Source organism: Capra hircus, chromosome 1 (assembly GCF_001704415.2).
Source record: "Capra hircus breed San Clemente chromosome 1, ASM170441v1, whole genome shotgun sequence".
NCBI lineage: Eukaryota > Metazoa > Chordata > Mammalia > Artiodactyla > Bovidae > Capra > Capra hircus.
This window is the reverse complement of record NC_030808.1, coordinates 123,659,475-123,682,922: the sequence shown is the minus strand read 5'-3', so window position 1 is coordinate 123,682,922 and position 23,448 is coordinate 123,659,475.

The window sequence follows — 23,448 nt, the reverse complement described above, 5'->3', positions numbered from 1 at the left end:
TCCAGGCAAGAACACTGGAGTGGGTTGCCACTGCCCTCTCCAATGCATGAAAGTGAAAAGTGAAAGTGAAGTCGCTCAGTCGTGTTCGACTCTTAGCTCCTCCATGGACTGCAGCCTAACAGGGTCCTCCATTCATGGGATTTTCCAGGCAAGAGGACTGGAGTGGGGTGCCATTGCCTTCTCCAGATAGGGGAGCTAGAGGGGGCTTAAGGTGTGTGTTTCCCTTCCCTTAGGCCAGTTTGGCTCTGATAAATCCCAGTATGTTAAGCCAGATGTCAGACCTTGTTAAGAAAAACAGAATACTGCAGTGTATTCCAAAATAGTTATTTTGCTTTTCTCTGTGCTGGAGACAGGAGGGATTTCTTTTCTTTTTTTTCCCCCTCCCATTGTGAGGACCTGCTAGAGCTCTAGGACATACAAATTACAAAGATACTGGCTGTGGGGGGGCCCTAAAGACTGAATCCCCCTGAGTTTTTTTATCTCTCATGCTTCTCTCAGGTTGAGCCTCCAGAAATTCATCAATTACAATTCAGTTTTCCATACTCTGACACTGGTTCTTACAGAAGTTTCAGCTGGAGGGTTTCTGCTCCAAAAAGTCGTGATTCTCTGCATTTGCCTGCAGGTCTCTCCAGTTTGGGAGGTAGCGCTCGTTCTGTGATCTTACTTCTCTGATAGATCTAAGAAGATTTGTAGATTTTTCAGTTTGTTCAGGTTTTTAACTGTTACTAGGATGGAGTGGCAGCTTCTAAGCTTCTTACATGCCAGACCAGAAACTGGAAGTCCTCTAAAGACAACTTATACCCCAGAGTTATTTTTAAGTTTTCAGGCCAGCCTCTCATTTGCATCAATTCTTATTGTCACAATAGTCATCTGTGATGTCAAAGAATTGCTGCTGATTTTTTTTTTTTTTTTTAGTCAAATGCCCTGGGGATGGGGCATTTTTCATCAAGTATGTTCAGATTCAAAAGAAATAAAGACATTCTCTGTGAATGGGATTTTTTTCTAGAAAGTTTTTCATTCAAATGAAAATTCTGTGGGGATAGGGTTTTGCGGAGCTCAAAACCCATTATTCCCCCTCCAGTACTACCAGGCTGCTTTTGACTGTGGCTACTATGGTTGCAAGTCTGTTTTCAAGGTTCATGATGAGTTGGGGTGAGGGTATAGGAACAAGACTAGTTAAAATTGCCATAGACTTGTTTTGTTTTGTTTTAACCAACATTCAGTTTCTTCCCTTCAATAACACTTTGTGGGTTTGGAAAACGCTGATATTGACATTTCAGTGCTCTCATTGCTTTTCTGGAGGAGGTGATTTTTAGAGGTCCTTATTTTGCCATTACAGAGTATTTCTCATCAGTAATATGTGTTTGAATGATCAAAATTAAATTCCCAAAAGTAACATATAGCAAATTAAAAATAAATAAATAAACAGCATTACCCTCAAAAGATGAAATATGTACTATGTAAAAAGGTATATAACCACATGTTTGTTCTCTATGTCTGTGAGTCTATTTCTATTTGTAGACAGGTTCACTTGTGCCATAATTTAGATTCCACATATAAGTGATAACTTAGGGTATTTGTTTTTCTTTATTCTTCATTTAGTATGATCTCTAGTTGCATCCATGTTGCTAAAGTGTCATTATTTTATTCTTTTTATGATGGCTGAGTCATGGTCCATTGTATATGTGTACCACATCTTTACCCATTCATCTGTTGATGGACATTTAAATTGTTTCCATCTTGTTACCGAGTCCAAGCTCGCTTTGCTTGCCACACAATTAGTCAATGAATCCAAGACAAGGTGTTGGGGCTCTGAAGGGACTTTATTTGGGAGCCAGCTGACTGATAATGTGGCAGGCTATTGCTTCAAAATAACCATGTTGCTGGGGCCTGGATGTCAGATTCTGGTATGGATCAGAGATGGGGGAAGGTGAGTAAACAAAGTAAAAAGACAATTTAATTCCTGCAAATATCTCCTAGAATGGCAAGCCTCAAGTAGGGAGAGGTGTTAGTTTCAGTTCCTTACAGTCATTTCCTAGGTACTGCTAAATGGAATGTCTCTTGTCATATCAACAAGCAAATATGTCACATTTATTTGTGATTCCAGCCTCCCCAAATGTGAACTTCTGGGCCACGCCTGTAAGCAGCAGACAAGGGGCACCAAGAGTTGCACCATTTGCCATACAGAGTTCAAGAATCTCACAATCCTTCTCAGGTGGGTGGGGTCACGTTATATCCCTGAAGCAGGCCATAATGTAGGCCTACAAAAGTCGCAAGATAAGGGTTTAAGTCTGGAGAAGAAAATGGCTACCCATTCCAGTATCATTGCCTGGAGAGTTTCATGGACAGAGTAACGTGGCGGGCTGCAGTCCATGGGATCACAGAGTTGGACATGACTGAGTGACTAACACTTTATTTTCAAGGGTTAAAGTTGCAGAAGCAGGTCCACTGTAAATTCAAAATTAAAGCACTACTATGAACATAGGGGCACCTGTATCTTTTTGAACTATAGTTTTGTCCAGGTATATGCCCAGGAATAGGGCTGCTGAATGGCAAGGGGGAACGGAGGGAAAGGAGGGAAGGAATGGGACTTCAGAATTAGCACATACAAACTATTATATACAGAACAGAGAAACAACAAGGCCCAGTTGTAAAGCACAGGAAACTATGTTCAATATTCTATTATAAAGCATAATAAATATAATATTAAAAAAAGAATGTCTATATGTGTATAGCTGAGTCACTTTGCTGTATAGCAGAGATTGAGAAAATATTGTAAATCAGCTATACTTCAATAAAAAGTAAAAAAATAAATAAAAAAGAATACAGATAAAAATAAAAATGGAATTTGGTATAATGGTCATCTGAGTCAGGGAAAGTAGGATTGGATGATGGTCATGCAGAAATGAGAGTGTATCATAAAAAAAGTGTATGATTAACCTCCCTGAGTTCCAAGTGAGGAATGAAGGAAGCAATAAATACCATTTTAGCTTAAACAATTTCAAAATTTGCTGTAAATTAAACAAAAAATGATGGTCAACTTCAATTTTCCTAGATTTACAGCCAACTTATAAAGCTATTCATACAATCACAGATCATAGATACACTTAGATATTTTTCATATGCTTACATGTTTTTCCTAGACTTGCATATAATCCATACACTCACAAACAGGGTGTTGTGTGCATACTCTTCATCAAATGTATTGATTATTATGTATGATATTTTGTTAACTGCTTTTTAGTATGTGGGGAATCTGGGGTTATAAATTAAATTGAATATAAAGTATTTTCTGTTTTCTTATTTAGTTCTGTAATGGAGATTAAGAAACAATCTGTTAAAATTTTAAGGAAAATCTTTCTCTGTTTTTGTTGTTTGAAGAGAACATAATTTATCTTTTAAATATTGCCACTCTATTTTGCTTATATTTTTATGATGACCTCTTTTAGGTTACATGAACTATTTAGGCAACTGTGATGTTGAAAAGGTAAACAACTAAGCAATGAAAACTCAGCTCTGGCTTTAATAAATCTAAAATCTGATTCTAAATGATGTTAACTTGTATGTATCATTATCCTCTGCTCAGTATAGTGGTCAATATCCGAGCTTTGCAGAAGATATTCATGTTTGTATTTATTCGGTCTAACCACTTAAAGTGCTTAACTTTTGAATTTGGCAATGGAATTATTGCAACATAATTATTTTAGAAAGGCTGAATTTAGTACAAAATATTTAAGTCTTTTCATCTTACTTACCAACATCTTTTAATTCTCAATTTGGCTTCTTTTCCTGCCCCATTTTTAAAATCTAGTTGAGCTAAAAGCTTATAGAACATTCAATGAGGGCAAAAATATTAATAAATAAATAATTTAATTAATTTGAAAACTTACAGAAAGTTAATAGAGAATTTTTTTAAAATCAGTTCTGAAAACTTGAATGAAAAACATTTGTAAAAAGAAAAAGGAAAAATCAATCTCCATTTATCTTCTCAGGGGGTATCAGCTGAGCTAAGGAATCAGTAGGAATTTACACTTTCTCACATGCACAATGATAAATGTTTATATCAGCACCACAATAAACATCATCCAGCAAAAAAGAGAGAAAGAAAGCACCAAAGGACTAAGGGGGTTAGAAAACATTGCAAGACCCATGTGCTGTTATTTCTTTTAATTTTCCACCTCATTAACATCTTAGATATGGATATGCTGACTCTGCAGAAGTTACACGTCTTTATTATTAAATGCTTTGCTGCAAACCAGTTTTCTAATGTCTTCAGTGTGTGTATGTGTGTGTGTGTGTGTGTCTTTATGTGTGTTATATAAAATGTTTTATAGATATTCATGAGATATTCATGTAGCTTATATCTCCATCATTTATGTGAGCCACAATATAAAGAATAAAACTATTAGGTACAGAATAGTTTACTGAACATTTGATGATTTTATTTATGAAGTAGTTTTATCTAGTATAAAAATAACTATATTCCAAGATATTCCATACCTAAAAATGTCTGACATTAAACTTCCTAAGGACATATTGGAAAGTAAGGAAAAATAACCCAGGACACATAAGGAAATTATTCACTCCAGTCTCATCTCTAGCACTGAATATTTGCGATTATGGGAAAGTCATTTAGATTTTTCTCATTCTTAGATTCACTAAAAGATTATTTCCAAAGCCATGATTATTCTTTTGTTATTTTCTTCTCAATACCTTATTTTATTACAATTTTTCAAAGTCTTGTATTGCTTTGTAATCATCTACTGTTTACTTTCTGGCTCACTGAGCAAAATGTGAATTCCTGGAGAGCAGGGTCTTAATGTATATATCCGTCCGTTACACATATTAGTGAATTCTAAGTTCATTTGCAGCTTTCAAAGTACTTCAAAATGTATTTTGTTGGTTTTCTTAATGATTTAAATACATAATTTACTTATAAGTGTAAATTTATAGGTATTTAGCAAATTAATATTTATTAGTATAACAATAAGACTGCATGTTGTTTGAAATTATAATCTCACAAGGAGGAACAGAGGTGTTTTTATTTTTATTTATTCATTTTTAAGAACAGAAATAAACTTTAATTCATTGAAAAATGAAGCAGTGAACAGGGTCTTATAGAAGGCACTTTGTAAATCAAATGACAGGTGACTCAGGCCAGAGCAGAATAACTTCTAGAAACAGATGATGCAAAAACAGGAATTCACAAATTCAGTTGGACTTACACAGTGGTGAAACGAAAGATCCAACCAGTCCCACCTAGTTCCCCTGGGGAATCAATTTATATATTTTTTGCTATCTCTTAAGAAGGATCCTGAGACTAGTCCTTAGACACATAAATATAAATTTAAAAACATTTCTGAAGAGGCTTTGCTCATATTTCTAAACTCCTGCAAAGCTACCTTCTTTTACATAAACTTATTGTTGTGCATATGTGTCTATTGTTTTTCTCTTTAGAATGTTAGTCAAATATATATCCCTACACATCCTTAAACCTTAGTAAAAAAGGAATTTAAATTTAATGCTTAATAATTTCATATTTAAGAAGACTAAATTGTTAACGTGGAGAGAACTGAGTATGTATAGCTATTTATATATGCACAGACATATAAAATGTTATAATTGCAAAATGTGAAAAATATGACATCTGAAACTTTACAACATGCTGCATCAAAAAGCATTGCTTTCTAGAGCAAGTTATGTGATTTTACATTTGGAAGCTATAATCAAATTTTCCTCCTGTACATTGTACTGATTTCCATCAGTATATTTTAAAAATCTTACTGTGTGCTTCTTTTTTTTTTTCTGTCTCTCTGTCTCTTTTAGTCTCTCAACCTCCTATTTTTCTTTTCTTTCTTTTTTTTTTTTTTTTTTTCAAGAAAGGTAGAACTAGTATAATTCAGTTTGAATAGTGGGCCACATTGCCTTGAGATTCAGAGACTGTATATAGTCCGGCGTGGGAGTGTCAGAATCTGAGTGTGGTCAAGAAAGCAGCCACACTGAAAGGCTTCCCACACAAAATAGGTGAGCCAGAGACAAATAAGAGAGATGTCCCCCTGAAAATATAGCCTCGTGCAGGATGACAGAGCTCAAGCAGGTTGAAGAGGATATCCAAGGTAGGGGTCATCCACCATAGGGTGGCAAGTTTATAGGAAGCACAGCTGGGTGTGGTGTCAAAGCCCAGCAGCAAGGGGAGAGTCTTTGCATAGAGAACTGACTGGCAGGGAGTACTAAAACCCAAGCGGGATGAAGAGAGCTTCCTTAAATGATGGGATAATGACAGTGTCTCATGAAATTTCTTAGCCCAAACTAGAGGAAGAGGGCACCTGTCTGAAGTAGGAGGCGGAGTTTAGTAGGGAATAGAAAGTGTTCTCTTACAGGAATTTGCACAAATAAGTAAACACATGAAGAATAACAGACACTAGTTTTCTAATTGTCTAAGAAGGGAACTATAAATATAAAATGGGATAAATTTACCATGAACTCTGTGGTGTGGGACTGAGCTAGAAGCATGTGAACAAACATGTCTTTTAAAAGATACAGAATGCATTACTGGTATACATGTGCTTAGTCACTCAGTCGTGACTTAGTCACTTCGTCACTCACTCTTGCGACCCCAAGGACTGTAGGCTGCCAAGCTCTTCTATCCATGGGATTCTCCAAGCAAGAATACTGGAGTGAGTTGCCATTTCCTTCTCCAGTGCTATACATATATTTATGCATTTGAACAACAACAGTGAATAAAATATATACCTATGTGCATATTTTGGGGCTTCCTAGCTGGCTCAATGGTAAAAAATCTGCCTGCCAAGCAGAAGACATGGGTTCGATCCCTGGGTCAGGGAGAGCCCCTGGAGAAGGAAACAGCAACCCTCTCCAGTATTCTTGCCTGGGAAATTGCATGGACAGAGGAGCCTGGAGGGCTACAGTCTTGGGGTTGCAAAGAGTTGGATATGACTTAGTGGCTAAAAAACAACTGCAGTGCATATTTTATATAAGTATGTATGTGTGTTGCTAGCTATGCTTTGTAGTTAGGAACACCCTCTAGCAATACTCACATCTAGAAAACAGATCTTGTCATTTAAATATTCTCCAGTAAAATAAACTGGTGTTGAATGGGAAGATGGCTCATTCCTAAGGCTGGGGCAAGAACATGCAACTAAGTCTAAAATACAATACTCTACCAGAAAATAAGAAAGTGCTCAAAGATGAATGGGGGCATATTAAAGTGAAAGTGAATGCCACTGGCCAGACCTATCTATCAATCACTATAAGATCAAAATCAATATGCTGCTGCTGCTGCCAAGTCACTTCAGTTGTGTCTGACTCTGTGCAACCCCATAGACGGCAGCCCACCAGGCTCCCCCGTCCCTGGGATTTTCCAGGCAAGAACACTGGAGTGGGTTGCCATATCCTCCTCCAATGCATGAAAGTGAAAAGTGAAAGTGAATTTGCTCAATCATGTCCAACTCATAGCGATCCCATGGACTGCAGCCTACCAGGCTCCTCTGTCCATGGGATTTTCCAGGCAAGAACACTGGAGTGGGATGCCACTGCCTTCTCCCAAAATCAGTATAGATAGTAGTAAATTATAACTCATTGAATAAATTAGGAATAAAAAAATCTATGAGTCTATATTGGAATTAACTGGCTAGTTAATAAAAGGAAAGTTTGGCAAGTATATTAGTTTTCTATGTTGTGTAACAAATTACCACAAGCATCACAGCTTTTAAATAGCCTGAATTATTATCCCACAGTTTTTGTGAGTCAGGAGTTGGGCACATCATGGCTGAGTGCTCTGTGTGAGGTTACAATCACAGAGTTATCCAGGTCCTCTGTAAAACTGCAATTAGAGTTTGCCTAGGCTGGGTTCTCCTCTGGAGGTTTTACTGGGGAGATTCTGCTTCCAAACTCACTCAGGTTGTTAGAAATTCATTTTTGTGGTGAATTCATACTGAGTTAGTGTTCCTTGAGGCCAGCCATGGAAAGCATAATTCTAGAATGAGTCAGCTAGCAAGGCAAAATCTTTTATGTAACAAAATATGACCAGGGGGATGCCTTCCCTTCATCTTTGCCATGACTACTGGTTAGAAGCAAGTTCTAGTTTCTACCTACAGAGAAGACTGTACAAGGGTGGTGCTGGAGAAGACTCCGGAGAGTCCCTTGGACAGAAAGGAGATCAAACCAGTCAATCCTAAAATAAATCAATCCTGAATATTAACTGGAGGACTGATGCTGAAGCTGAAGCTCCAATGCTTTGGCCACCTGATGCAAAGAGCTGACTCATTGGAAAAGACCCTGATGCTGGGAAAGATTGAGGGCAGGAGGAGAAGGGGGAGGCAGAAGATGATACAGTTAGGTAACATCACTGACTCAAAGGACATGAATTTATGCAAACTCCAGCAGATAGTGAAGGACAGGGAAGCCTGGTGTGCTGCGGTCCATGGGGTCACAATGAGTTGGACACAGCTTAGCAACTGAAGAACAACAACAAATGCATATCAAAAGGTGGGAATCCTTAGGGATCACCTTAGGGAATGTTTTTAATAGAGAGGAATTTATTATTTACATAGCTCAAAGTGCCATCACACAAATAACTTCTTAATTATGAAGAGAAAAAAAGAATAACATTACAATGAGAAAAGTCTGGCACATGCTCCACTGATCAAAAGATCAAAGTGATTTCTACCTAATGCACTAAGCTGAAATTATATACTTTGTAAAATGCAATGAAAAGTACACAGTATCACTTCTATAATATTTTCCTGACAAAAATGTATACTCTGTGTTGAATCATGAGGAGTCATCAGACAAATCCAAACTGGAGGATATTCTACAAAATACCTGTGCTTTTCATCCTCAAACACGTCAAGATCATGAGTGTTCAGGTAATTTCTCCAGACTAAAGACAACTAAAGTAAACTCACAATTTTAAATTGAAAACCACAGCTACAAAAGCCATTATTAAGAAAAATGGCAAAACTTGAAAAGATTCTGAAAACAATATAGAAGTATTGTAGCCATGTTAATTTATTGATTTTGGTGTTGCTATTGCGGTTTTATTGAAGAATGTCCTTTTTTTGTTGAAATAAACACAATTTCTCAGAAATTATCAGGGATAATGGAACATGAGTTTGACAACTTACTCTCAAATTGCTCAGAAAGTAATTGTCAGTATATTTGCAACATTTCCTTGGGCTTTTACTCTGGGGATATTGCAATGTAAAAAAAAAACCCAAACAAACATATATATATATATATATATATATAAATTTCAAACCATCGATTGCTCTAATTACCTACAGTAGCATTAAAAAAAAAAAACAACTTTATGCCTCAGGATGTTAATTCCAGTTGCATTTAAAATGCTTCAAACAAAATACATTTGGGAAACAATGATTAAATTTAAAAAAGTTTCTTAAATTCAGGACTTCTTAGCACCTTAACCATAATACACATGTTGCTAATCTCAAAGAAGGTGAAATAATATGTAGTGTTTTCTAGCTTTTTTATTGTATTGGCCTCCTGGTGAGAATTTAACGGGAATGGATCTGCAGAAAACTTATTTTGGTTAATACTAATATTGAATTGAATGCTCCTCAGGCAAATGACACAAACCTGCTGTAATTTGCCCTTTTCTCAATTCTCAACCTCATATCCCCCAAATTAAATTATTTTTGTATTTAATAAATTAAAATGTTTAACAAAAACTATTTTAAATTTTATCTTTGACTTTATATTATTTATGAAAGCACAACTATGTATAAAGAAGAAAATAAAATTTATGAGAAATCCCACCCACTAGAGATCATTACTTCAGGACTTTGATGTCCTTCTTTTCATTATTCCTCTTCACTCCCCTGGATATATGTGTCTATCCTGCACTTTTCATCATTAATTTTGTATTTTATATGGTACACTGTAGCAATATTTGACTTGACATCTTCAAAGTATATTCCTTAATTACGGGGCATTCTTTAAAACATTATAATGATGGTAAAATATATATGAATATTCTACAGTTTCTTCATTCTGTTAGTACAAGAAAGTGTGGGTAAAAAGTTATGAAAGAGTTGGGCCATAAAGAAGGCAGAGTGCCAAAGAATTGATGCTTTCAAACTGTGCTGCTGCTACTGCTGCTGCTAAGTCGCTTCAGTCGTGTCTGACTCTGTGCGACCCCAGAGACGGCAGCCCACCAGGCTCCCTAGTCCCTGGGATTCTTCAGGCAAGAATACTGGAGTGGGTTGCCATTTCCTTCTCCAATGCAGGAAAGTGAAAAGTGAAAGTGAAGTCGCTCAGTCACGTCCAACTCTTTGCGACCCCATGGACTGCAGCCCACCAGACTCTTCCGTCCATGGGATTCTCCAGGCAAGATTACTGGAGTGGTTGCCATTTCCTTTTCCATGGGATCTTCCTGACCCAGGAATTGTACCCGGGTCTCCTGCTTGTAGGCAGACTCTTTACTGACTGAGCAACAAGTGAAACCCTTCAAACTGAGGTGCTAGAGAAGAGTCTTGAGAGTCCCTTGGTCAGCAAGGAGATCAAACCAGTCAATCCTAAAGGAAATCAGTCCTGAATACTCACTGGAAGGATTGATGCTTAAGGTGAAGCTCCAGTACTTTGGCCACCTGAGCAACTCTTCGGAAAAGACCCTGATGCTGGCAAAGATTAGGGCAGGAAGAGAAGGGGGCAACACAGGATAAATGACGGTCAGATGGCATTATCAACTCAATGGACATGAGTTTGAGCAAACTGGGAGATAGTGAAGGACAGGGAAGCCTGGTGTGCTTCAGTCCATGGGGTGACAGAGTCAGAAATGATTGAGCAATTGAACAACACCAACAGATAAGATAAAAGCTTTAACGAAAACTCTTTGATTATTTTGTGAGATGGTAATGTAGAAGCAAATTTCTCAAATAAAAATAAATGAATATTTTAAGGACTTTATCAACTTGGTGCCAAATTGACAAATAGAAGGGTTGCAATTTGTTTTTCTTTTTTTCTTTAGAGAAACTTTTTTTTAGAGGAGTTTTGGGTTCACAATGAAAATAAGCAGAAAGTTGCATTTACTCCTCCCCGTACACAGTTCAGAAAAACATCGATTTCTGCTTTATTGACTATGCCAAAGCCTTTGACTGTGTGGATCACAAAAAACTGTGGAAAATTCTGAAAGAGATGGGAATACCAGACCACCTGACCTGCTTCTTGAGAAATCTGTATGCAGGTCAGGAAGCAACAGTTACAACTAGACATGGAAAAACAGACTGGTTTCAAATAGGAAAAGGAGTACATCAAGGCTGTATATTGTCACCCTGCTTATTTAACTTCTATGCAGAGTACATCATGAGAAACGCTGGCCTGGAAGAAACACAAGCTGGAATCAAGATTGTCAGGAGAAATATCAATAAACTTAGATAGGCAGATGACACCACCCTTTTGGCAGAAAATGAAGAGGAACTAAAAAAGCCTCTCGATGAAAGTGAAAGAGGATAGTGAAAAAGTTGGCTTAAATCTCAACATTCAGAAAATGAAGATCATGACATCCGGTCCCATCAGTTCAGTTCAGTCACTCAGTCATGCCGACTGTTTGTGACCCCGGGAATCACAGCACCCCAGGCATCCCTGTCCATCACCAACTCCCGGAGTTCTCTCAGACTCACGGCCATTAAGTCAGTGATGCCATCCAGCCATCTCATCCTCTGTCGTCCCCTTCTCCTCCTGCCCCCAATCCCTCCCAGCATCAGAGTCTTTTCCAATAACTCAACTCTTCACATGAGGTGGCCAAAATACTGAAGTTTCAGCTTTAGCATCATTCCTTCCAAAGAAATCCCGGGGTTGATCTCCTTCAGAATGGACTGGTTGGATCTCCTTGCAGTCCAAGGGACTCTCAAGAGTCTTCTCCAACACCACAGTTCAAAAGCATCAATTCTTTGGTGCTCAGCCTCCTTCACAGTCCAACTGTCACATCCATACATGACTACTGGAAAAACCACAGCCTTGACTAGATGGACCTTAGTTGGCAAAGTAATGTCACTGCTTTTGAATATGTTATCTAGGTTGGTCATTACTTTTCTTCCAAAGAGTAAGTGTCTTTTAGTTTCATGGCTGCAATACCATCTGCAGTGATTTTGGAGCCCCCCAAAAATAAAGTCTGACACTGTTTCCACTGTTTCCCCATCTATCTCCTATGAAGTGATGGGACCAGGTGCCATGATCTTCGTTTTCTGAATGTTGAGCTTTAAGCCAACTTTTTCACTCTCCTTAGTTCCTCTTCACTTTCTGCCATAAGGGTGGTGTCATCTGCATATCTGAGGTTATTGATATTTCTCCCGGAAGTCTTGATTCCAGCCTGTGTTTCTTCCAGTCCAGTATTTCTCATGATGTACTCTGCATAGAAGTTAAATAAGCAGGGTGACAATATGCAGCCTTGACGTAATCCTTTTCCTATTTGGAACCAGTCTGTTGTTCCATGTCCATTTCTAACTGTTCCTTCCTAACCTGCATACAGATTTCTCAAGAGGCAGGTCAGGTGGTCTGGTAATCCCACCTCTTGAAGAATTTTCCACAGTTTACTGTGATCCACACAGTCAAAGGCTTTGGCATAGTCAATAAAGCAGAAATAGATATTTTCCTGGAACTCTCTTGCTTTTTCCATGATCGAGTGGATGTTGGCAATTTGATGTCTGGTTCCTCTGTTTTTTCTAAAACCAGCTTGAACATCAGGAAGTTCTCAGTTCACGTGTTGCTGAAGCCTGGCTTGGAGAATTTTGAGCATTACTTTACTAGCATGTGAGATGAGTGCAATTGTGCGGTAGTTTGAGCATTCTTTGGTATTGCCTTTCTTTGGGACTGGAATGAAAACTGACCTTTTCCAGCCCTGCAGCCACTGCTGAGTTGTCCAATTTGCTGGCATATTGAGTGCAGCACTTTCACAGCATCAACTTTCAGGATTTGAAATAGCTCAACTGGAATACCATCACCTCCACTATCTTTGTTAGTAATGATGCTTTCTTAAGCCCACTTGACTTTGCATTCCAGGATGTCTGGCTCTAGATGAATGGTCACACCATCGTGATTATCCGGGTCATGAAGATCGTTTTTGTACAGTTCTTAAGTGTATTCTTGCCACCTCATTTTAATATCTTCTGCTTCTATTGGGTCCATACCATTTCTGTCCTTTACCGAGCCCATCTTTGCATGAAATATCCCCTTGGTATCTCTAATTTTCTTGAAGAGATCTCTAGTCTTTCTCATTCTGTTGTTTTCCTCTATTTCTTTGCATTGATCGCTGAAGAAGGCTTTCTTATCTCTTCTTGCTATTCTCTGGAACTCTGCATTCAGATGCTTATATCTTTCCTTTTCTCCTTTGCTTTTTGCCTCTCTTCTTTTCACAGCTATTTGTAAGGCCTCCCCAGGCAGCCATTTTGCTTTTTTGCATTTCTTTTCCATGGGGATGGTCTTGATCCCTGTCTCCTATACAGTGTCACGAACCTCATTCCATAGTTCATCAGGCATTCTATCTATCAGATCTATTGTCTTAAATCTATTTCTCACTTCCACTGTATAATCATAAGGGATTTGATTTAGGTCATATCTGAATGGTCTAGCGGTTTTCCCTATTTTTTTCAATTTAAGTCTGAATTTGGCAGTAAGGATTTTGTGATCTGAGCCACAGTCAGCTCCTGGTCTTGTTTTTGTTGACTGTATAGAGCTTCTCCATCTTTGGCTGCAAAGAATATAATCAATCTGATTTCGGTTTTGACCATCTGATGTTTCCATGTGTAGAGTCTTCTCTTGTGTTGTTGGAAGAGGGTGTTTGCTATGACCAGTGCATTTTCTTGGCAAAACTCTATTAATCTTTGCCCTGCTTCATTCCTCATTTAATGCCAAATTTTCTTGTTATTCCAGGTGTTTCTTGACTTCCTACTTTTGCATTCCAGTCCCCTATAATGAAAAGGACATCTTTTTTGGGTGTTAGTTCTAAAAGGTCTTGTAGGTGTTCATAGAACCGTTCTACTTCAGCTTCTTCATCATTACTGGTTCGGTCATAGACTTGGATTATCTTGATATTGACTGGTTTGCCTTGGAGACAAACAGAGATCATTCTGTCGTTTTTGAGATTGCATCCAGTACTGCATTTCGGACTCTTTTTTTGACCATAATGGCTACTCCATTTCTTCTGAGGGATTCCTGCCTGCAGTAGTAGATATAATGGTCATCTGAGTTAAATTTACCCGTTCCAGTCTATTTTAGTTTGCTGATTCCTAGAATGTCGATGTTCACTCTTGTCCCATCACTTCATGGTAAATAGATTAGGAAACAGTGGAAACAGTGTCAGACTTTATTTTTTTGGGCTCCATAATCACTGCAGAGGGTGATTGCAGCCATGAAATTAAAAGACGCTTAACTCCTTGGAAGAAAAGTTATGACCAACCTAGATAGCTTATTCAAAAGCAGAGACATTACTTTGCCGAGTAAGGTCTGTCTAGTCAAGGCTACGTTTTTTCCAGTGGTCATGTATGGATGTGAGAGTTGGACTGTGAAGAAGGCTGAGTGCCAAACAATTGATGCTTTTGAACTGTGGTGTTGGAGAAGACTCTTGAGAGTCCCTTGGACTGCAAGAAGATCCAACCAGTACATTCTGAAGGAGATCAGCCCCGGGATTTCTTTGGAAGGAATGATGCTAAATTGAAACTCCAGTACTTTGGCCACCTCATGCAAAGAGTTGACTCATTGGAAAAGACTCGGATGCTGAGAGTGACTGGGGGCAGGAGGAGAAGGGGACGACAGAGGATGAGATGGTTGGATGGCATCACTGCCTCGATGGACATAGTCTGAGTGAACTCTGGGAGTTGGTGATGGACAGGGAGGTCTGGCATACTGCGATTCGTGGGGTCACAAAAAGTTGGACACAACTGAGCAACTGAACTGAACTGAACTGTACACAGTTCACCATGGAATCTCGGACCAAAGTGGTACCTTTGTTACAATCAATGAACCAACATTGACACATAATTATCACCCAAAGTCCAGTTTCCATCAGGGTTCCCTCAAGGCATTGAATTTTCTATGAGTTTTGGCAAATATGTAATATTATGGAACTACCATTATAATATCATACAGAAAACTTTTGCTGTGCTAAAAATTCATCCAATGTGCTTCGTCTATTCACCTCTCCCTCCCTGAAAGATTCTGGCAACCACTCATCTTTTTACTATCTCTGTAGTTTTGACTTTTCCTGAATGTCACAGAGTTAGAAATAGATTTTTCTTAATGTGCCTCAGAACTTTACAAGCAAGCTTGTTACCATGCATACTTGTCAATGGTTAAGTGTTAGCATTAAAAACATTGGTCAATATAAAAGCCATAAAAATTTACTTTCCTGTTTAATTTCAACCTCACTAATGCTGTTTGTTTTTGGCTAGAGTTTTGACGTTATTTTTACCACAATCTATCAGTTAATTTGTAGTAAAAATCCATATTATTTTAATCAAGATCTATATAGCTTCCCATGACCTTACCGTACCCAATTTTCTGCTCTTATATTAACTCTTTTTCTGTTTCCCTAATCTCTGTTATTATTTATTCCCTTCCTCATCTTTTATTTAAGGAATAAATACTCAGTGAACTCACACTATGTGTTAGGCATTTTTCTAGATGTTACACAGAGGAAAGCAACAAAGTTCCTACACCATAGGCTTAAATTCTGCTTTTAAACTAGCCAAGCACTGTGACAGCTTATGCAATGCTGCCTAAATAGTAGGTGATTCAACAAAAGCAAAATTAAAAATTGTCAATAGGCAAGGATAGTTTGAAATGCTTTAAAATTGCATAAAGATGGGAGGAGGAGTAGTGTTGGTAAAATTATAAAGAAGAAAATATATAAATAATTAATATTAAATAATCTTTTAAAATAATTTCTGAAAGATTAAGGAAAGAGAGGGAAATGCAGATAAATAATACATGATAGTTTATCCATTTTGTTGAATTTTATAATGCTTTAATTCTTGTATATTCCTTCTTGTATTTGAACCTTAGATAACTGAAGTGCTTTCTTGAGAGAGATTTTTAAAAACCAGAGCATCATGCTAAATAGCTGCACATGATTGCATATTTGGGGACTGTTTAATTTGACATCTTTTTAGTGTGCTTGTGTTGAAGCTTTAACTGGTTTTTGCTACTTTGTCTTCCATTTTTTTCTTTTGCTACTGAGAATGCAGATTAATCCAGTTCCATCTAGACTGCTTAGAGTGGTTACCCATAGCAGACTTTGTGAAATAAATTTAGTAATGCAATTTTCAATGGACTGTAAAAATCTTTGATTAGTTAATTGTCAAGACACTGATTGATATTAAATTATCCCATTTGTATTCTGATTATTATTCTGTAATATGTAAAGTTATAAGATGTGAGAAGGATTTCCTGTTAAATACTAAATTTTCAACATGAAAGATCTTTGCAATCACAAACTCAAGCTTTACTCCTCAAATTTTAAGTTCATCCTTAGCATTTTTCCTTATAATCTTTTACTTTATGGACAACTGTACATTTTGATATTAGAGTGGATTTTTTTCTTTTTGGATCATTAGATTTCAGTAGTGATATGTCATCGTTTAGTCATTTAGTTCACCTGAGTAGGTCACCAGTTGTTAATCCATACCAGGAGGTGAGACAGCCAATTTGCCCTGCACTAATGTATAGTGATGGATAGTTTTGCTCACCTTATTTGTCAATTCAGCTGTACCTACCCTCACAATATGAAAGAAAAAAAAACAAACAAACAGTTAATTCACCAGCAAGTGCTTAATTGTTAAATTAATATCACATATTCTCTAATATGGTCTTCTCACTGATAAAATAGGAACTGTATGTATCTCATGGTAGTCGTCAGGATATAATGAGCTATTTGGGATTTAGGATGAGTTCAGTACCTATTACCTTAACATTATAAATTTTTACAAGTTAGTTCCTGGTGGTCTTTATCAAGATGGACTTTATCAAAGGTGTCAGACATAGTGGGATTTGCAATAAAGTTGAAATAAAAAGCTTCTAATGGATTGCCAACATTAAGGTCCTTAGTCTCAATACTATTTTTACCCCTGGGTTTAAATTTCAAGATAGAATGATATCCTTTAAAAACAGAGGCATTAGTGAAGCAGTTTCTTTTCTATTTACTACATGCACTGGCTAAAAGAATAACAATTACTTTTCCTATATGGTGGCCTATCAAAGTGAATTTTCATTGTACCAATCATTCCATTAAAATAATGCTTCCAGGATTTTCTTGTTTTAAACTTCTTTTTCTTTTTTTTAATCAAAGCTTTTTAATAAAACAAAATTATTTACTTGTGTTTGGCCATGCAAACTGTATGTGTGATCTTATTTCCCCAACCTGGAATTGAACCCATGCCTCCTGCATTGGAAGCAGAGAGCCTTGACCACTGGACCAGCAGGAATGATCCTAAACTTATTTCATAAGGAAAAAAAAAAAAATCTGCTCAAGGCCTCTTCCTCCAGATTAATCATTGGTTAGCTGCTTCTAGAAGGACCTCTGCATTCAGTAGCTCTTAATGCTTTTGAAATGATTCACAATTCAATATTGCAGCCACCTCTAATCTCTATACTTCTCTGTACTTGGCTTAAATATTAAGTTCTCTCAGACAGTTCATTCAAGAAAGACAGCATGTTATGTAAAGGAAAAAAGTAATAATGACATAATCCATGCTGCCCAGGAAAGTCCAATTGACAATTAAAGGACATGTTGAAATAGGCTTTGTCAGAAATTATGTATTTGTTCTCTATTTATTCCTACAGTGTTGTTACACAGTTCATTGCTCAAATTTAGTGGAAGGCTAAATTTATAACTCAAACAAATGTTATTTTAAACAGCTTTAACATTCTTCTGACTATGTCAAAAACAAAATAAATGGGTAATAATTTTTTAATGCTTCTTGGATCAAGAGGTATTTCAATAGGTTCATTAAGAGCAGTCTAGAATAATTTGAGAGTGTTGTTAATCTTCAGGACTAAAGATCCTAATGGAATTACACCTAAAGCCCTCCAACCAATAAAAAAAAGAAAGGAAAGGAATGAGTAGGAGTCAAAGTAAGGAGTTTATTTAAAAAAAATATATATATATGTAATATAAATGTTTAAATAACATATCTATAAGTATTTTAAATAACATATATATAAATATATATATATTAAATAACATATCTAAGCTACGTTTATTCCCACTTTCCCTCAAATATCTAAATTAACATTGTTTATATAAGTAGACTACATCTAAATAAGAATTTTGAGGAGAGAAAATTTCAAGTTGAAATTAATCAAATGGTAATTTAGTAGAGGCATATATCAATGGATCTAATCTCTTAGGATATTGTGGTGTCTTCACAAAATGAGAATATCATAATAATAACGTAGGTTAAAAAATTAACTAAATGGGTTTTGTATTTATATGCTGCTGCTGCTGCTAAGTCACATCAGTCGTGTCTGACTCTGTGAGACCCCATAGATAGCAGGCCACCAGGCTTCCATCCCTGGGATTCTCCAGGCAAGACCATTTCCTTCTCCAGTGCATGAAAATGAAAAGTGAAAGTCAAGTTGCTCAGTCGTGTCTGACTCTTCGCAACCCCATGGACTGTAGCCAACCAGGCCCCTCTGTCCATGGGATTTCCCAGGCAAGAATACCAGATTGGGTTGCCATTGCCTTCTCTGGTATTTATATGACTCATGGACTAAAAGAATTTTAAAAACTTTACTCCCATAGTGAAAAAGTGAAAGTGTTAGTCACTTAGTTGTGCCCAGCACTTTGCATCCCCATGTACTTTAGCCTGCCAGGCACCTCTGTCTGTGAAATTCTCTAGGCAAGAATACTGGAGTGGGTAGCCATTCCATTATCCAGGGGTTCTTCTGGACCCAAGGATCAAACTGGTGTGCTCTGCATTGAAGGTGGATTCTTCACCATCTGATGAAAAACTGTCTTTTCTTGCTAATCTTGGAACAGTGAATTTCCAATCTCAATACATTATCACTTTATAGAAATCACAGATTTATAAACATACATCATTTTCCAACTAATAATTATTTTAACACTTAGAAAAACTATGAAAAAATAATGAAAATGTGATATTATATAAAATTATATGGTTTTCTCCATTAAAAGAACAGATAATACTCATATGATATTAAATAAGAGAATGCATAAACAGAAGACCACTTGACTATTTACGGACTTAGTAGTTGCCAATAATTTTGCCCCTAAGGTATTAAAAAAATATATATATATATATACATATGGCTTTCATATCTATATACCCAAGTTTATGACCTCAAGATGTTAAAAAATCTAGTTTGGGATTTATATTTGAATGCTAAGCAGTATTGCTATAACTCTATTACAGGCCTTTAGAAAGGTGGGTCAGTGTTTGCTGGATAAGCCAAGCAAGCACTGTAAGAGCAAGGAAGATGGCTTAGAAATTATTCTGTTAACTCCAGCCTCCTTGGAATATAGAAGAAAGCTAACACTCAGAGAGAAAGTGACTTGCCAAGTTACAAAGCTGGTATCAGAAGGCAAGCCCTTGCCTTTCAGTTCAGTGTTTTATATAGGAAGGCATTCTGGCATTTGAGTATGTTCGTGCTTTCTTTTGGGCACTGTCCTACTCATTGCATGTATTATGTATCTGTGCCCCTTGCTCAACCAGCAGAATTCCTAAATATTCTGCACATTTCCAAATGTCCTTTGAGAGATGTGTCGACTTTGATTGAAAGCCCTTTTAATACGTGAGTCTGTTGAATCACAGGAAATTAAAATTTGTAGTAAAAATTTAAGGCAATGTAAGAAACCCTTCAACAACTGGGAATTTATTATTATGGTGATGACTATGTAATTTTTCTGCCTATATTGTAGCAAAATGCTTTATGAAAATTTCAAATGGAACTTTTTCACCAACCTATAGATAAGATGTGGCAAATAGATTAAATATAGTTTCACTACAGGAGATTTTAATATATGATTACAATCTGTCAGTTTCTTTGCTGTTGTCTTCAAGTACTTTCTTCTCCATGCGTTGGTATACTCTAACAGCAAAATTACTTGGCTTGATTACTGCCCAGTTACGTTCTTCCAACAATTCATCATGCACTTGTTCAATAGGTTAATAATACATACCTCTTGAAGCAAATTAAATATAGATCTATTAATACAAGGTGGCAAGAAAAACTGCATTTCAGAAGAATTCAAGGACATCTCATGAAACGAAGGCACATTTATTATAGCGTTAGTGAGAAGGGTAGAATTCAGCTAAAATTTATCCGTAGCAGCATATATTAGGCCTGAATATATATTTTTTCAGACTTTCAAACTACAAATTCTCTTTCAAGTTGAAATAGGAGTAAATTTTCAAGGATAATGTCAGATTCAAAGTAAACGTAAATGAATTTTGATCATGGTTTACAAACTTAAAACTAAAATGTTTACACTGGCAGTTTACATGGGTAAAATTAACAGACTAGATTGGGTGGGGATCTTCAGCTGGAGAACACCTGCCTTCCCAACTCCACCTGTCAGCAGAGTAGTCTCAGTGTGACCACACTAGACCTTATGATTTTTCAAATAAACTTCAAACTGGCATTTCACCTTTTTTACAAAAGGTGTCGGTTTTTTTCATGTTCCCAGTTAAAATATTTTCAAGAGACAGTGAGGCTTTAAAAAAAATGCCTACTAATCAAATTCTTCCTCTTCCTTAACAGACAATGCAGAATCAAATCTGATCCTATTTTGAATATGTTTTGTTGTTCAGTCTCTCAGTCTTGTCTGACTGTTGGTGATCCCATGGGCTGCAGCACGCCGGGTTTCCCTGTACTTCACTGTCTTCCGGAATTTGCTCAAACTCACGTCCATTGAGTCGGTGATGCCATACAACCATCTCATCATCCTCTGTTGTCCCCTTCTTCTCCTGCCTTCAATCTTTTCCAGCTCAGGGTCTTTACTAGTGAGTCAGTTCTTCCCATCAGATGGCCAAAGTATTGGCGTTTCAGCTTCAGCATCAGTCCTTCCAATGAATATCCGGGACTGATTTCCTTTAGCATTGACTGGTTGGATCTCCTTGCAGTCCAAGGGACTCTCAAGAGTCAACACTACAGTTCAAAAGCATCAATTCTTCGGTGTTCAGCTTTCTTTATAGTCCAACTCTCACATCCATAGGACTATTGAAAAAAACCATAGATGTGACTAGATGGACCGTTGTCGCCATGTAATGCCTCTGCTTTTTAATATGGTGTTTAGGTTGCTCATAGCTTTTCTTCCAAGGAGCAAGTGTATTTTAATTTCATGGCCGTAATCACCATCTGCAGTGATTTTGGAGCCCAGGAAAATAGTCTGTAACTGTTTCTGTTGTTTCCCCCATCTATTTGCATGAAGTGATGGGACTGGATGCCATGATCTTCATGTTTTCAATGCTGAGTTTTAAGCCAGCTTTTTCACTCTCCTCTTTCACCTTCATCAAGAGGCTCTTTAATTCCTCTTTGCTTTCTGCTGTAAGGATAGTGTCATTTGTATATCTGAGATTATTGATCTTTCTCCCGGCAATCTTGATTCTAGCTTGTGCTTCGTCTAGCCCTGTATGTCACATGATTTTGAATCTAAGCATAGCCATTAGGCTTTGTTTGAAATGTTCTTGATTATGGCTGTTTCATGGGCATACATTTCCAATGTTGTTTTGCCCTGATTATTGAGTGAATATGGTAGATGGCTTCTTATAATATTTTTACTCATCTATTATTGTGACACCTAAAAAACTATGATTTATCATATAAAAATTGCATGCATGCTAATCTGCTTCAGTTTTGTCTGACTCTTTGCAACCTCATAGACTGTTGATTGGCAGGCTCATGTGCCCATGGGATTCTCCAGGCATCAGTACTGGAGTGGCTTGCCATGTCCTTCTCCAGAGGATCTTCTTGACACAAGGATCAGACCCAGGTCCCCTGAAGTGCAGGTGGATTCTTTACTGTCTGAGCACCTAGAGATTTATGTATCCATCAGTTCAGTTCAGTTCAGTTCAGTTCAGCCGCTCAGTTGTGTCCGACTCTTTGCAACCCCATAAATAGCACGCCAGGCCTCCCTGTCCATCACCAACTCCCGGAGTTCACCCAAACTCATGTGCATCAAGTCAGTGATGCCATCCAGCCATCTCATCCTCTGTCGTACCCTCTTCTCCTGCCCCTAGTCCCTCCCAGCATCAGGGTCTTTTCCAATGAGTCAACTCTTCGCATGAGGTGGCCAAAGTATTGTATCCATAATTAAGTGCAATTCTTTCATTCTGAAAATTTTTTTGTATGCTCAGTTGTTAGCCTGACTCTTCCATAGGTTTCTGTTAACTCACCAATCTATAGCTATACATTCCTGAATATCCCAAATTCCAAGTACATCTTTTTCCATTTAAAAGATTCCATACTGGACTTGAGTACAAAATTTTTAGTACTTTATATGGCATTTCATACTTTACAAAGCATGTTTAAATGTTATGTCATTTTAATCCATTTATGTGATTTATCAGATAAGTATCGTTATCATCAATTTAATAACACAGAAACTCTCAGAAAGTGTGAACACATTCCTAGATATCACACAACCATTTAGTTGTAGAAGCAGTTCTTCTAACCAATCTTACATTCTTTCCAGCAAACCTGAGAGTCTCAAATGTGTTCTAAAATCTCTTTGATGTTTGTTATATGTAGACACATTAAAATGATATTAAAAAACTTTATCTTCAGAGGTATAAAAGAAGTCAGCTGTTTTAAAATTTAAGCTAAAGAAAAAATAACCTAAGTGTTAAAATTTGATCATATTTTAGTAGCAAACCTTTACCTTTATGGTTTATTTGTACAATTTTAACAGATTTTTATAGAGTAAAACTTGCATATAAAATATATCATGTCACATCTAAGAATATATTATTTCTTGGAAATTAGAACTATGAACTGATATTGTTGGTTTGCATGAGAGTTCAAAGCTTATTTTGAAATCTTTATTCTTTGTTCTTACTTTGAAGGAATTTTACATGTTTGCTTCTGTATCTCTAAAGTAAATTTCCACTTTAAACTTGTTTTCCAAGAAGCAATAATGTCCATAATTATTTTAGCGAAAAGGTTGCAAGGGAATTTTTCTATATTAAGCCTTATCAAGAAACTACACTTATTAGAAATACTATTATGAAAATCTGTTATACTTCAAAGTAGGTTAAAAAATAGTGTAGATTTATTAATCCTTCAATTGAGATGACAACAGGAGAAAAAACAGTTCTCATACATACAGTAGGTTTTATAATTTGTTAAAACATTCATTTATTTATGGTAGGATAACCTACTAAAAATCTACACATATAAATGAGAAATATATCAGAAAATGCCAAAGGTAATTATCCCAGAGCAAACTCTATA